The sequence below is a fragment of the Dermacentor variabilis genome, chromosome 9 (assembly GCF_050947875.1).
Source record: "Dermacentor variabilis isolate Ectoservices chromosome 9, ASM5094787v1, whole genome shotgun sequence".
Taxonomy (NCBI): Eukaryota; Metazoa; Arthropoda; class Arachnida; order Ixodida; family Ixodidae; genus Dermacentor; species Dermacentor variabilis.
Window position 1 is genome coordinate 56,071,331 of NC_134576.1, and position 16,286 is coordinate 56,087,616.

The following is a 16,286-nucleotide window of genomic DNA, read 5'->3' on the forward strand; positions in this document are numbered from 1 at the left end:
CTTAAACTTCGTATCACAAAGTACAAAGTACACACTTTTGGAACAAACAAATATATTAAAGGACTCTATCAAATGTTATTAGGAAAAAAACACGCAATTTTTTCATTTAAGATACATTTTTCTAAAAAACCGCAGAGTGGCGCTACTGCAGTATCTGTTTGGTCGACACACCACGTTGGTTGTAGTGAATGCTCCTTGCAGTATGGTGGTATTTGAATTATATTTTAGAAGTGCCTAGACAAAACGTGCTCCTTGTCGTGTGCAGTAACCATCCCAAACCCTCCGGACTCGTGTAACGCCATTAGTTCGCCGTGTGTTTCGAGCGATCCACCAGTGTCGTCAGTGAGTGCCCTAGTACAGCGCCCGTCCGAGCTGCCTTTGTTCTGCCGAGCTGCCTGCCCGCGCTCTCGTGAAAAGTCTGGTACTGGGGCTTCGAATTGTAGTGTTTGAAAGACTGTTGAAGGTTGTGCTTTTGTGGAGCTGGAGTTCATCGGAAGTTCTACAGTGCCTGCGCCAGAGAAACGTCGGTGCCTCTGTACCTGTTAGACGAAGGAGCGTTTGCCAAGTCTTGAAAGGTAAGCAAGTTTGGCGCTTGCGCGCATTCTTGAAGCTTATGATTTACGTAATGAGCGTTGTGTAACTAGCTAGAGCAAAGCGCTTTCCTATCGTATGTTAGCCATGTTGCTGTGCACATTTAGCAAGCAATTTCACGAAAGCTTCCTCTGATGTTACAGCGTACTTGCATTCTGCTACCCGCCTTGATTGCTATGCCTGAATGGGCACACAATTATGAAAACACATTGAAAGTTGGTGTTCTTTCGGTAGTTTCCTGGCAAGAAGTTATTCGCTATATAGGCATTCCCGCAAGTACAGTACATGTGTAATGTATGCGTCGATGTATCATGTGCTTCGCGCGTTCACACACGATTGCTATGTTTGACGCTTAAGCAGATAGAAACTTGTATGAAGATTTTTGTATGTATATAGTTCGGTTTCGAGGTCCGCGTCGCGAGAACCTGTGTGTATTGTTTATGTTCTTCAGTGTCTTCGCGTATTTGTCTTCTATGTTACAGAGCGGATATAGGCCGATATTACAATAACGAGGTGCATTTTTAATCTAGACATTTCAATCAGACGCCGGCCTTTAAGAAAGACAGACCAACCAAATCTTAATAACGAGATGCCAGCTCTTGCAATCGTAGGTTACGGCAGTACGTAATAATTTAAAGACTGCGATTTTGTAGCGATACTTACCCCTCGATTCTATATCACTCTTCTTGCCCACCGCTAACGGCCGGCAGCTGCAGTACGTAGCACGGGCCGGGGCGTCGGTCAGCCCACTAACGAATAGCGAAAAGGAATAGCATCGCTACAAAATCGCGGTCTTTAAATTATTACGCAAATTTTGTGCACAATGAGATGTTATAAACACACCTTGCATGTACATGAAAAAAAGGTTTACAACAGAGATGACATATATGCATGGGCACATATATGTGGCAATAAAATACTCGAGCGTCTTTCTGCCTACAGAAAAAGAAGTTATGTCTCCTCGAGGGCATGGCGGCTTGTACTAATGAACCTCTAAGGGAAGGTTTTCTCTAATACCTATTTTTGATATCTAAATGCTTATGTGGCATGTACAAACTGCTTGCATCAATTTCTCATTGGGATGAGCTGTCTAAAATTTAATTTTCAGTAATAATTGCAATAATTAACTCATTTCACCTGTCTTCTAATGACTAAAGTTCTATGCTTCTACCTTGACAAACCTTTTGTGAAATTAGTTTGATGAGGCCCAATATACAGGGCTTTCTAAATTGAAGGTATCAGTACCTATTAAAGACTATGCTAACTATGAAAATGCTGCTTGTGTATGTGGTTTATTCACTCTGTCAGACAAAATCTTTACACCCAAGTGCAGTCAGTAAATTGAAAACTGCATCTCTGCAAGGGGAAGTCAGAATTGTATTTGAAGACAATTGCATCTTGTTTGATAGTTCTCGAGCACTTGTGCATCACTAATCGAGCACAGCTTGGCCCAATACTCGATGAGGCTTGAAGCTTTCAATGTCTGCTAAGCACTAAAACAGCACCAGATCTCACTCTGTGTCAAGGGGTGGCACACATTTGCTTAGTTCTAGGCAGATGCATGTCTTTCTTTCGCATTGAAGTTCCCAATACTTTCTAGTCTTACGTAAAAGTACACAGCTCAGTACAATGCATGTATGGTATACGTAAGGCTGCTTTGTTCTTTAAACCGAATCAACGAGAAGCAGCGACTTCCGTTTTTGCAAACCTTACCCTACTTCCTAACCATTCCTTGATCAAACGTGTATAAAATGAATCTGTGGTTGTTGTATTCTTTCACAGGTAAACATCGGTGACGGTGTATACGTTGAAAAGGGCATGCTGAAGAGGCTGTGCCTGGATGCTAACAACTCAGGCTTTCACTTCGTGGAGGACCTCCTTAAGGCTCCTTTTTCAATAGAAGACGTTGAAGGGAGGTCCTTTTTTGGGCGGCTGTCAAATGCCTTCCACAGAAGGATCCGTTGGATTCCAAGAAGGTCAACACCATAGTAGGTATGTGTGTCACAAAGAAGCATCTTAATATTCTTTGTGCAGTTTTCAACAAAACTCCTTTCATGGCAATTTCAGTGCTATCTTAGGGTATACTCCTTTCTTTCCTGCTAAAATAGCTATTAACCTGATTATAATAGCATATTATAATGCAAGCTTTGTCACCATAACTAGAAAATTGACATTACTGTTGGCATATGTATTTTTGTGATAGAGGCCCTGGTCATATGAATGCACTGATAATATAATATCCTGTCTTATGGAAAGCTAACATGTTTAGTAACAAGCTCACTTTGACAATGTCTGCCTGCACAGCAAAGGCATTTTCTAATCTTGCTGTAGAACGTCTGTAATGCCTGTTCAACTGCTTACATGTTGCTTATATCATTTCGTGGTTCTTAAGTGCAACACAAAAGTCAACTCTTCTATGTACCTGTGCCCAAGTAAAGCTGCAGCACATTTATGACTGGCACCTTGCCTTTCCTAAGATAATTCACACATGAAACTTCCATGTACTGGTCACAATATGAATATCGAAGTTCATTAAACTGAAGTTGATTTACAGCTTTCATTTGTAGATGACAATTGGTATGATAGAGTTTGTGTCGTGCATCTGTTGGTGTTACGCACATCCATCACGCTCCCAGCTTTAATGCACTAATTCAGTCATTTCATGCATTTTTAGGACTTTGCACAAAACAGGTGGAGATGTTTAGAGCTCACAGGGTTGAAAGCTTGTCTCTTGTGCACTTCCTTTTTAAGAAACAGATGCATGGTGTGTTGCAATGTCACTGTAGCAAAACTAATATATTGCCTTTTTTCTTCTCTTTTCTAGACTACACAACGCAACATTTCAGCCTACTTCCAGGGCAGCTGGAGAACTCGTCCTCCTTACTAGCCTGGGGATATTAAATGGATGTGTTCAAGCACAAATGGAAACCTGGCTTCTTTTGTTGCATGCCACACCTAGCCACTTGGCAATCACTATTCGCCACAGACAGATAGTTGACAGGATGTTACTAGCAAGTCGTTAGGATATATAAAGGTGGTTAATAAATAGTCGCTGCACAGTTTTTAGGAAGCAAATAAAAATTTTATTCAGAGATAATCAAAGCTTCTTTTTGCAATATATAATTGCAAAAGTAGTTACCTCTGAATAAAATTTTTATGTACTTCCTAAAAACTGTGAAGCGACTATTTATTAACCACCTTTATACATCCTAACGACTTCCTAGTAACATCCTGTCAACTATCTGTGGCGAATAGGCGACAGGATGTTACTAGCAAGTTGTTAGGATGTATAAAGGTGGTCAATAAATAGTCGCTTCACAGTTGACACTTTCTAACGACATAAGATAATAAGCAGTCGGTAAGAATTCTATCGACATTTTATATCTATACTTTCAATTCAATATCGGTGGCCAATAGTCGGTAGGAGGTTACTAGGAAGTTGTTACGGTGTCTAAAGACGGTTTATAGAATGTCGATAGGTTCTAGTAACATTTGTCTAAAGACGGTTTATAAAATGTTACTAAAAATTTTTGTAAGGGCAGTGCAATAGATAGGCCAAACTTATCTGGTGGCGATACGAGAACAATAATTACGGCGCTTTTTTGAATTCAGGCGAATAAGATGACAATTGAGTGAGGAGAAATAAAAAAATATCTCTAATTCAAAAATATCAAATAATATAAACTAAATTTTTGAATGCGGTAGCGTCACTGATGGCAACAATAAAAGAGGGAAAGCGGTTGCATCGCAGCCGGTGCGGGTATTGAAATAATCAAGGTACGCTTTAGTGCAACACGTAGCATCTCCGACAAGGAAATGGTGTTCACTGCGAGACGAAATGTTGCACGGTTCAAGTCGGAATTCATCTTTAACATACATACAGCGGATTGTTCACGGTGCGATGACAAAACAGTCAAGATGAACTTTTATTGAAGCTGCTAGTGATACGACAATAACTAGAATTACGGTAAAGTTGGAAAACGATTCAACCTCCACTTGAAGTCGATGAAGGACAAGGGTATTCTCAGCAAGTTGGGAATGAGAATGGGGCCGAGTCACTGCACACGGCACTTTGTTGCGTCATGCTTCGCGTTAGGGGAGTAGGAGGAGCGTCGGAGAGCTTAAACGTATTGACTGCACTATGATCGGCATGGGCCAACAATTTGACATGTGATGACGCGCTCATTTTAAGTAAATTCTGGCTTTTTGCAGGCCGAAACTACCAAAACTGCGGTCTGATTATGAGGAATGGTCTAAATGCGGAAAAGCGTCGGTGGCGGGATGATTACAGTATCACGCTTCTATTCGAATCCGGCCGCCAGCCAAACTCATTTGTTTATTTACATATGTATTTATTCACGTATCCATAGTTTTATATATATATATATATATATATATATATATATAAACATATAGGTATTCAAAACATCGTGGCAACCAGTGGCCCCAGCAGCACATATTGGCCCAAATATGCATACTGGAATAGCTCTGGGATTGACCCACTATAGAAGCTAGAAACACACTCGATACAAAAAAAATACATTCATATATATATATATATATATACATTCATATATATATATATATATATACATTCATATATATATATATATACATTCATATATATATATATATATATATATATATATATATATATATATAAAGTTATTTTGGTTATGGGCTTATGGCTTTGTCCTTTGACTGTGTCTAGCCCAAAATCTACTCACGAAAACAAAATGACCTGCAGAACAGCGAATATTCCACTAGCGTTGTTTGCTGTCTGCCTATGAACAGAGCGAGACAGCTGTCCTCGCAGCAGCTGTTACCGAAGTGACAGCTCGACATTGCACATGCTGAATTTTCTTTATAACTTACATTTAATAAAAATAGTGCGTATTAAGAGCGGGGATGGAAAGCTTTCACTCATAACAGAGCAATGGGAACTAGTGTTCCACAAGCGCGCTAAACAGATCAGAACGCTCTGTTGTCGCGAAACCGCACCATCGGTAAGTGAATCGACTTGCAACAACGGCGCCATTCAGTTGAGCAGAAAACGTTAGTAAACGTATTCGTTCTTATTTTCTGTTAGAAAGATGCATTTTTAGTTCTGCTTTTTCGTTCGGTTTTTTTTTGTATTGGCATTCGATCCTATAGTCGGTTGGAATGATATAATGACGTTTTGTTCTTGTTTAAAACAGCTTATTTCTGGAGGTTATGTCCGACAAATTAAAGGTAGCAGGGAAATGTTACTAATTTAGCAAGATGATCATCTTGAAGCAAGACGGAAACACTGTGCAATTATCGCGCATCCCCTTGAGAATGTCCGATGGAGGAGATTTGCGGAACAGACAAATTAACTCGTAATTGACTTAACCAGGCTTCTAAATTCATGTTTCTACTGTGTCTTCTATATATATATATATATATATATATATATATATATATATATATATATATATATATATATATGTGTGTGTGTGTGTGTGTGTGTGTGTGTGTGTGTGTGTGTGTGTGTGTGTGTGTGTGTGAGTGTGTGTGGAATTCAGTGGAAGTGATCCTGGCCTCGCTAGTCCAGCACGATAAAAAAAAACAGAGGACACATGTGTCGTCGCCGACAACTCGCCAGTCACACAAATGAATGCTGGATACCTTATTTAATTTGGCCACTGGGTGCTCTCTGCGCCACCGATGTCCACTCCCGAATGTAGCGAGTCTGTAGCCTTCCTTTGGCTTTGGCAACTATGAATGGAGGAGTTATTCGTGTGAAGAACCCCAAGGACATTCACTCAGAGTCGCCGGCAATCTCGTCCCACTTGAAGCCCATAACACCGAGTTCCGCCATTTTGGACGGGGTGGGCTCCTCTGTTGTTCACAAGATTAGGCCTGTGTAGAGGATCTGCTGGAATGCACTAACTGTGGCACACAGACGGTGAGCTCCTTCATTCCTCCTCCACTGGCTTCCTGCAAAGGCCTAGTCCATGGTGTGGACATAAGCTTAAGTCTATCAGAAATTATAAAGATATCTTCTCGAGTAGATGTACTTTCTGCGCACCGCTCTACCAGACTCGCTGACGATGAGAGAATCCCTACATAAACAATCATAAGAACGTTTGCACGGATGGTTCGCCCATCAGAGATAAAGGCATGGCCATTAATATACAGATTTAAACCTTTAGCTCCATCACCGCTGCAATGTCTAGGGCTGGTGGCACGGACACAGCTTTAATGGCTGTCGATCAAGTGATCGCTGCCGTTTATGCGGAGAAGACTGTACTGCCTAAGGTTGCACGCCTCAGGCTCAGACATGCTGTTTCATGCTACCGACTACTCCAACTGCACTGCAAGATCGTATGAGCTCCATGTCATCGAAACAATTGAGAGGAGGCAGTGCTCTCGTCGAGAAGATCTTGCAGAAGTTAAGAGCAGGGCCCATAGTGTAACAGCCCGTCAGTCATTGCCATCAACTCGTCATTCTCCCAGACAATTGCAACAGTGATAGAAAAAGCATTAGAAAAGGTGTTACTAAACGTATATGACACTTTGCTACAAAATATGCAAGCTAATATCTGGTATGTCTCAGACAATATCAAACAGTGTACAAATTTAGGCCGCCTTATTTACAAAGTCATCTAGGTGTGACAAATACTTGCCCTCAAAGAGCGCAGACTTAGCAAGATCGTCCACTTCACATCAGGTTGATAATGAGTGTCATTCTGACTCTGACTCTCTAGGCAATCAAGGGGTGGATATGGACACCTCGAGTTCTTAAACGCACAATATCGCCTAACAACAAACAGCCTAATGCGCCTAACTCTAATACAAAAAGTGTCCGACCAAATCACCTACGAGGACTGACTATTTGAAACCCAGTATTGTGGACCAAGCAGTTGCGGCTGCTTGTCTACCGTCTACATAGGGTGCATAAGAATACTACATTGGAACTGCCGATAAATGCTGTCACGTAGTAGTGATGGCGAAGAAGGTAGCAAACCTGTGATTAATAAAACTAGCGCTTTATTAGGCAAACTTCTGCCCTCAAAAGCAATAATAATAATAATAATATTTGGGGTTTTACGTGCCAAAACCACTTTCTGATTATGAGGCACGCCGTAGTGGAGGACTCCGGAAATTTTGACCACCTGGGGTTCTTTAACGTGCACCTAAATCTAAGCACACGGGTGTTTTCGCATTTCGCCCCCATCGAAATGCGGCCGCTGTGGCCGGGATTCGATCCCGCGACCTCGTGCTCAGCAGCCCAACACCATAGCCACTGAGCAACCACGGCGGGTGCCCTCAAAAGCAGGCTACACTCAAAGAACAACGATAGCGGCGAGTACGCTCGGGGATCGTCGAGAATCTGATCAGCGGGTCAAGCGCATTGGCTTTTGTACATCAGTCATCGAATGTTCCAGAGTAATCGCTGGGACCCGCGTGTCTTCCACAAAGTTCTATGATATTCGTGTCGCGCATACGTGGAATCAGATTACACAAGCTTAAAAATAAATTATGGGCTTTTACGTGCCAAAACCAGTTTCTGATTATGAGGCATGCGGTAGTGGAGGACTCTGGAAAATTCGAATACCTGGGGCTCTTTAACGCGCACCTAAATCTAAGCACACGGGTGTTTTCGCATTTCGCCCCCATTGAAATGCGGCTGCCGTGGCCGGGGTTCAATCCCGCGACCTCGTGCTCAGCAGCCCAACACCATAGCCACTGAGCAACCACGGCGGGTATTGCACAAGCTTCGTTGACAGACAGCGGATGGAACCACCGATAACATTCGAGAAACTTCTGATACATGCAGGCGCGTTTTGTGCTGCGCTAGAACATTTTTAGGCGGTGAAACGTGGTCGCCCAATAACGATAACCAAGTACACGTCTCAATTGTTTGCAGCATCAACCCGATGCTGCAAACAAAAGAAAGTAATAAACAATAGCACCTCTAGCAAACAAATAAAAAAATGAGGAAGTTCGTCAGCGTGCGTAAAAGAGCTTAAGACGCACCCTGTCAACCACTTCATATCGCGCGCGGCGCCGCAGTGAATACGAAATGCCGCCTGGCAAGACCTTACAGTCCCGTTCGCCAATACGTCGGATGATCTTGTAGGGTCCAAAATAGCGCCTCAATAGTTTCTCCCTGAGCCGTCGTCGGCGTATCGGGGTCCAAACCCAAACACGGTCGCCGGGCTGGTGCTCGACGTAGCGTCATCTGAGGTTGTTGTGTCGGCTGTCGATACGCTGCTGGTTCTTGATCCATAGGCGGGCGAGCTGCCGGGCTTCCGCGCGCTGGAGGTTGGTGGCGACGTCAAGATTCACTACGTCAGTGACGTGCGGCAGCATGGCGTCGAGGGTCGTCGTCGGGTTCCTACTGGAAACCAGCCTGAACGGGGTGATTTGTGTTGTTTCTTGCACCACCCTGTTGTGAGCGGAGGTTACGTATGGCTCTATGGCATCCCAGGTCTTGTGTTCGACCTCGACGTACATTGCTAGCATTACGGCGAGGGTATTATTCAGGCGCTCCGTAAGAACATTCGTCTGTGCATGGTAGGCAGTTGTCCTCCTGTGCCTTGTCTGACTATACTGCAGAATGGCTTGGGTGAGCTCCGCTGTAAAGGCCATTCCTCTGTCCATGACGCGCTGGAACGTTGCAGGTGCCAAGCAGACTCCGAATGACAGGACCTTGAACTTGTAGAGGCCGTCTGGCGTGATGAAAGCGGTCTTTTCACGATCTCTCTCGTCGACATCTATTTTCCAGTAGCCGGACTTGAGCTCCATCGACGAGAAGTATTTAACGTTGCAGAGGCCATCCAATGCGTCGTCTATCCGTGGAAGGAGATATACGTCCTTCCTCGTGAACGTGTTCAGTCGACGATCATCAACGCAGAAACGTAGGACCAGGACTACAGGACTACAGGACTTCTTCACCAGGACTACAGGAGATGCCCGCGAGCTTTTGGACGGCTGGATGATGATGTCGCGCAGCATTTTATCGACTTCTTGCCTAATAGCTTCACGCTCTCGTGTCGAAACCCGGTAAGGGCTCTGGCGGAGTGGTCGAGCGCACTGTTCGGTTATTATGAATATTTTGCTAATGGTGTTTGTCGAATCCTCGATGACGTCGAAAAGCAGTCTTTGTATCACCGGAGAAGACTTCTGAGCTGTTACTGCTTACTCATGGGGGGACCTGGACTTACGTCGAGGTCTGGTTCGGGAACTACGGTCGTCGGGGTACATGCGGCAGAATCCGAGAGGACAAACGCATTGCTGGTTTCCAGAATTTCCTCGATGTAGGCGATCGTTGTGCCCTTGTTGATGTGCTTGAACTCCTGGATGAAGTTTGTCAGCAACACTTTCGTGTTTCCTCCGTGCAGTCGAGCGATTCCTCTAGCGACGCAAATGTCATGGTCAACAAGTAGATGTTGGTCGCCCTCGATGACGCCTTCTACGTCATAGGGTGTTTTGGTGCCGACGGAAATAATAATGCTGGAGCGCGGCGGGATGCTGACTTGATCTTCGAGCCCACTCAAGGCGTGGTCACTACGAGAGCTCTCCGGCGGTATCGCTTGATCTTCCGACAGCATTATCGCTTTCTACTTCAGGTCGATGATTGCGCCGTGTTGGTTCAGGAAGTCCACGCCGAGAATGACATCTCGTGAACACTGTTGGAGGATAACGAAGGTGGCAGGGCAAGTCCGGTCAAGAACAGTAATTATTGCCTTGCAGATTCCAGTTGATGTAATGAGGTGTCCTCCAGCGGTCCGAATATGAAAGCCTTCCGATGCAATTTTAACTTTCTTCAACTGTGCGGCGATGTGTCCATTCATTACGGAGCAATCGGCCCCTGTGTCCACTAAGGCGGTGACTGCATGACCATCGAAAAGGACGCCGAGGTCGGTGGTTCTTTGTCTTACGTTACAGTTAGGTCTTGGCGTCGGGTCACGCCTGCGTCGCGTTGACTGGTGGCTGGTATGTGGCGTCGTCAGGTCGTCTTTCCACGGCATATTCTTTGCTTCCAGACGTCGTCGGGAGAGCAGCCTGTCATTGCTATGTCGTCGAGATGGTCTCTTCGCCGTCTTCCTCGGTGGCGGAGGATCTTCGTCAGTTCGACGAACAGCAACCGCACCTCCATTGGTTGCTGCTTTTAGTTTTCCGCATATGGGCTCGTAGACCGGCCCCGGGCTGGGCCAGTGTTTGGTCGGCGCTGTGGCGACAGATAGCGGCCTGGAGACGGCGAACGGAACGGTCGTCGAGGGCTCCACTGAGTGGCGGCGAGGTAGTCGGCGATATCGCGAGGTCGTTCGCGAATCTGTGGCCGTGGCGCATTAACGGCGAATCCTCGAAGTCCCATCTTCCGGTATGGGCATCAGCGGTAGGTGTGACCCGCTTCTCCCCAGTGGTAACAGAGCGGGTGGTGGTCCCATACGCGCCAGACGCCTCTCTTCCTTTGGTACTTTCGCTCGTGGCGGCGGCATACGGCGGAACTCCGTCGTAACAGCACTCTGGCGCTGGCGCGGAGTGTTACTTTGACGGCGGGCGACAGCGGCGTAGGTCATTGCTTCCGGCTGGGGCTGTGGTAATTGTTATTGCACCCCAGGAACTCCAAGTGATCGCTGAACCTCTTCTTTCACGATGTTGGCGATGGAAGCCACTTATGGCTGCGACGGAGGCAAGACCTTGCGCAGTTATTCGCGGACAATGGCCCTGATGGTGTCTTCAAGGTCGTTGGAACCCAGTCCTTGGATGGCGCACTGCGGCGTGAGTACTTGCCGGTCATACTGCCGAGTGCGCATTTCCAGTTTTCTCGATAGCCGATGCCTCGGTACAAAACTCAGCTATGGTCTTCGGTGGGTTTCGAATTAGTCCGGCAAGAAGTTCTTGCTTGACGCCTTGCATCAGGAAGTGGATTTTTTTTCTTATTCCACATTTCCTGGTCCGCGTGCCGGCCATCTCCTCCATGAAGGTCCCTATGGTTTCATAGGGAAGCTGTACACGGGTTTCTAGTAGCTCTTGGGCGCACTCATTAATCACGACGCTTGTGAATGTTTGCAGGAAGCCACTTCGAAACTTCATTAAGGATTGTGCAATAGAAGTCGGTGGTGACTCCGTTAGACAGGAAACCAGTAAGCTATGGCAGGAGATAAAAGATCTTATCAAGAAACGCCAATGTATGAAAGCTTTTAACCCTACAGTTAGAATAGAACTGGCAGAACGTTCGAAGTTAATCAACAAGCGTAAGACAGCTGACATAAGTAAGTATAATATGGATAGAATTGAATATGCTCCCAGGAACGGAGGCAGCCTAAAATCAGTGAAGAAGAAACGAGGAATTGGCAAGAATCAGATGTATGCTTTAAGACACAAAGCCGGCAATATCATTACTAATATGGATTAGATAGTTCAAGTGGCTCAGGAGTTCTATAGAGATTTACACAGTACCAGTGGCACCCACGATGATAATGGAAGAGACAATAGTCTAGAGGAATTCGAAATCCCACAGGTAACGCCGGAAGAAGTAAAGAAAGCCTTGGGAGCTATGCAAAGGGGGAAAGGAGCTGGGGAGGATCAGGTAGCAGCAGATTTGTTGAAGGATGGTGCGCAGATTGTTCTAGAAAAACTAGGCCACCCTGTATACAGACTGCCTCATGACCTCGAGCGTACCGGAATCTTGGAAGAACGCTAACATAATCCCATTCCATAAGAAAGGGGACGCCAAAGACTTGAAAAATTATAGACCGGTCAGCTTACTGTCAGTTGCCTACAAACTGTTTACTAAAGTAATCGCAAATAGAATCAGGAACACCTTAGACTTCTGTCAAGCAAAGGACCAGGCAGGATTGCGTAAAGGCTACTCAACAATGGACCATATTCACACTATCAATCAGGTGATAGAGAAATGTGCGCAATATAACCAACCCTTATACATAGCTTTCATTGATTACGAGAAAGTGTTTGATTCTGTCGAATCCTCAGCAGTCATAGAGGCATTACGAAATCAGGGTTTAGACGAGCCGTATGTAAAAATACTGAAATATATCTATAGCGGCTCCATAGCCACCATAGTGCTCCATAAAGAAAGCAACAAAATCCCAATAAAGAAAGGCGTCAGGCAGGGAGATACGATCTCTCCAATGCTATTCACAGCTTGTTTACAAGAGGTATTCAGAGACCTGGACTGGCTAGAACTGGGGATAAAAGTGAATGGAGAATGCCTTAGTAACTTCCGATCCGCTGATGATATTGCCTTGCTTAGTAACTCAGGAGACCAATTGCAATGCATGCTCACTGCATTGCAATGCGCTAACCCTGGCGTCATACAAGATGTGGACGTGCTCGGCAAGGTGCGCTGCAGTGACCATAGGATGGTAAGAAGTCGAATTAGCCTAGACGTGAGGAGTTAACGTAAGAAACTGGTACATAAGAAGCCGATCGATGAGTTAGCGGTAAGAGGGAAAATAAAGGAACTCCAGATCAAGCTACAGAACAGGTATTCGGCCTTAACTCAGGAAGAGGACCTTAGTGTTGAAGCAATGAACGACAATCTTGTGGGCATCATTAAGGAGTGTGCAATAGAAGTCGGTGGTAACCCCATTAGACAGGATAGCAGTAAGCTATCGCAGGAGACGAAAGATCTGATCAATAAACGTCAATCTAAGAAAGCCTCTAACCCTACAGCTAGAATAGAACTGGCAGAACTTTCGAAGTTAATCAACAAGCGTAAGACAACTGACATAAGGAAGTATAATATGGATAGAATTGAACATGATCTCAGGCACGGAGGAAGCGTAAAAGCAGTGAAGAAGAAACGAGGAATTGGCAAGAATCAGATGTATGCTTTAAGAGACAAAGCCGGCAATATTGTTGTTCTTTGTATATATATATATATATATATATATATATATATATATATATATATATATATATATATATATATATATTTGTTCTCATAATATATCTTTGTTCTCATAAAGACGCCAAAGACTTGAAAAATTGGAGACCGATCAGCTTACTGTCCGTTGCCTGCAAAGTATTTACTAAGGTAATTGCAAATAGAATCAGGAACATCTTAGACTTCCGTCAACCAAAGGACCAGGCAGGATTCCGTAAAGGTTACTCAACAATAGACCATATTCAAACTATCAATCAGGTGATAGAAAAATGTGCGGAATATAACCAACCACTATATATAGCTTTCATTGATTACGAGAAAGCGTTTGATTGAGTCGAAACCTCAGCAGTCATGGGGGCATTGCGGAATCAGGGTGTAGACTAGCCGTATGTAAAAATACTGAATGATATCTATAGCGGCTCCACAGCCACGGTAGTCCTCCATAAAGAAAGCAACAAAATACCAATAAAGAAAGGCGTCAGACAGGGAGATTTTCACCAATGCTATTCACAGCGTGTTTACAAGAGGTATTCAGAGACCTGGATTGGGAAAAATTGGGGAAAGAAGGTAATGAAGAATACCTTAGTAACTTGCGATTCGCTGATGATATTGCCTTGCTTAGTAACTGAGGGGACCAATTGCAATGCATGCTCACTGACCTGGAGGGGCAAAGCAGAAGAGTGCGTCTAAAAATTGATCTGCAGAAAACTAATGTTTAACAGTGTCGGAAGAGAAGAGCAATTGGTAAGGGAATACATCTACTTAGGGCATGTAGTACGGCGGATCCGGACATGAGACGGAAATAATCAGAAGAATAAGAATGGGCTGGGGTGCGTTTGGCAGGCATTCGCAGATCATGAACAGCAGGTTGCCATTATCCCTCAAGAGAAAAGTGTATAATAGCTGTGTCTTACCAGTACTCACCTAGGGGGCAGAAACCTGGAGGCTTACGAAAAGGGTTCTACTTGAATTGAGGACGACGCAACGAGCTATGGAAAGAAGAATGATGGGTCTAAGTTTAAGGGATAAGAAAATAGCAGATTGGGTGAGGGAACAAACGCGAGCTAATGACATCTTAGTGTAAGTCAAGAAAAAGAAATGGTCATGGGCAAGACATGCAATGAGGAGAGAAAATAACCGATGGTCTTTAAGGGTTACGGACTGGATTACAGGGGAAGGGAAGCGTAGCAGGGGGCGGCAGTAAGTTAGGTGGGCGGATGAGATTAAGAAGTTTGCAGGGACGACATGGAGTCAATTAGTACATGACCTGGGTTGTTGGGGAAGTATGGGAGAGGCTTTTGCCCTGCAGTGGGCGTAACCAGACTGATGTTGATGATGATGATGATGATGATGACTTCGATACAGGTCCCACGTCTTTATGGTTGCTTCTCGATTCTCGAACCATGTCCTGGCGGCGTCTTCCAATGCGAAATAGACATGTCGCAGCTTGTCGTGGCTGTTCCAGCTGTTAGACGTCTCCAGTTAGACGTCTAACGTTAGATCTGTTAGACGTCTCCAGCCAGGTTTTCGGGTCCTCGACTGTGGAAGCGCAGAACGTCGGTGGCTCCCTGGACTATTAGGGACGCTGCGGCAAGCATTGGGTCTGTCTTGGCGACGATCTTCTTGGTCGTCTCTGGTAGAAGTCCGTGTTCCGGGGCAGCTGCTTTAGCCGACGGCTTCCTCGATGTTCTGGAACGACGTTGGTGATGTCTTTGCGGTCCGGGCTTGGATCACGGCTTTGTGGAGGCGTCCGGTACACGATCGTAAAGTATCTCCACCAGATGTTGCGTAGTAGTGACGGCGAAGAAGGCAATCGAACTGTGATTAGCATAACTAGCGTATTATTAGGAGAGCTTGTGCCGTCAAAAGCAGGCTGCACTCACAGAACAACGATGGCGGCGAGTTAACACACTCGGCGATTGTCGAAAATCTGATAAGCGGGTCAAGTACGTCGGCTTTTATACAGCAGTCGTCGAATGTTCTGGAGTAATCGCTGGGACCAGTGTGTCTTCCACAAAATTCTGCACTAATCGCGTCGCGCATGCGTGCATTCAGATTACACGAGGTTCAGTGACAGCAGCGGATGGAACCCTCGATAACATTCCAGAAAGGTCCGATACATGCAGGCGCGTCCTGCGTTGTGCGATAACATTTGTTAGGCGGTGCAACGTGGTCGCCCGATAACGATAAACAAGTACACGTGTGAATACTTTCTGCAGCTAGAGATTTATTATATCTAATCTCCGTACAATCTCCAGGCGCTATACTATTACAAGAAACACATTTTTCCGCGGACCAAGACTTTCATTTCATTACAAGTGTTTTCGATTGGCTTCACGAGCTGGCGGATTAGCTTTTTTTCATTTAATCTAAATTCTTTCATAAAGCAAAAATTTCACATCAGGCTCTAATATCCGAATGTGAAATCCTAATATTAGAAGTAACTATTCCGGGTTGTGCCCCGCTCTTTATAATTACCTTCTATTTTCATGCTGGGCTGCAAGACGGATGCTCACTTGATGTCACAGTGACCTACTGCAAGAAGAACATATTATTTGCAGGAGACTTCAACTCGCATCATGTGTCATGGGTATTCAGCACTGAGTCATTCGGAAAACGTTTATAGGATTCGACTAATGTTAACAATCTCACATGCTTCAGTGCTAAAGTTGTCACTTTCATGCGTTCGCAGTAGCGATCTCTCCTAGATTTGAGGCTTGCTGCCTCAGGCGTTTCCATCTACTTCGGCTGTTGTCGATGAGTAGATGCCACCGCCCGATTATCATTGTGATTAACAACCCCCTGATTT

General features: G+C 44.8%; 1 protein-coding gene and 1 long non-coding RNA gene across 3 annotated transcripts in view; both read left to right on the forward strand.

The window, feature by feature from the left end:
- The first annotated feature begins 200 nt into the window (after nucleotides 1-200).
- LOC142558012 (uncharacterized) lies at nucleotides 201-3,513 on the forward strand. Its single transcript, XR_012822917.1, has 3 exons — nucleotides 201-575; nucleotides 2,374-2,583; nucleotides 3,416-3,513. It is a non-coding gene; the product is annotated as an uncharacterized LOC142558012 (long non-coding RNA).
- A 2,014-nt stretch (nucleotides 3,514-5,527) lies between these two features.
- LOC142592714 (uncharacterized) overlaps nucleotides 5,528-16,286 on the forward strand; it is a 94,038-nt gene continuing 83,279 nt past the window's right edge. The window contains exon 1 of one of the 2 annotated variants that reach the window (XM_075704311.1): nucleotides 5,528-5,597. The gene's annotated coding sequence lies outside the window, so the exon portion shown is untranslated. Of the gene's footprint in view, nucleotides 5,647-16,286 lie in introns of both variants that reach the window. The other variant, XM_075704312.1, reaches the window with a different exon arrangement.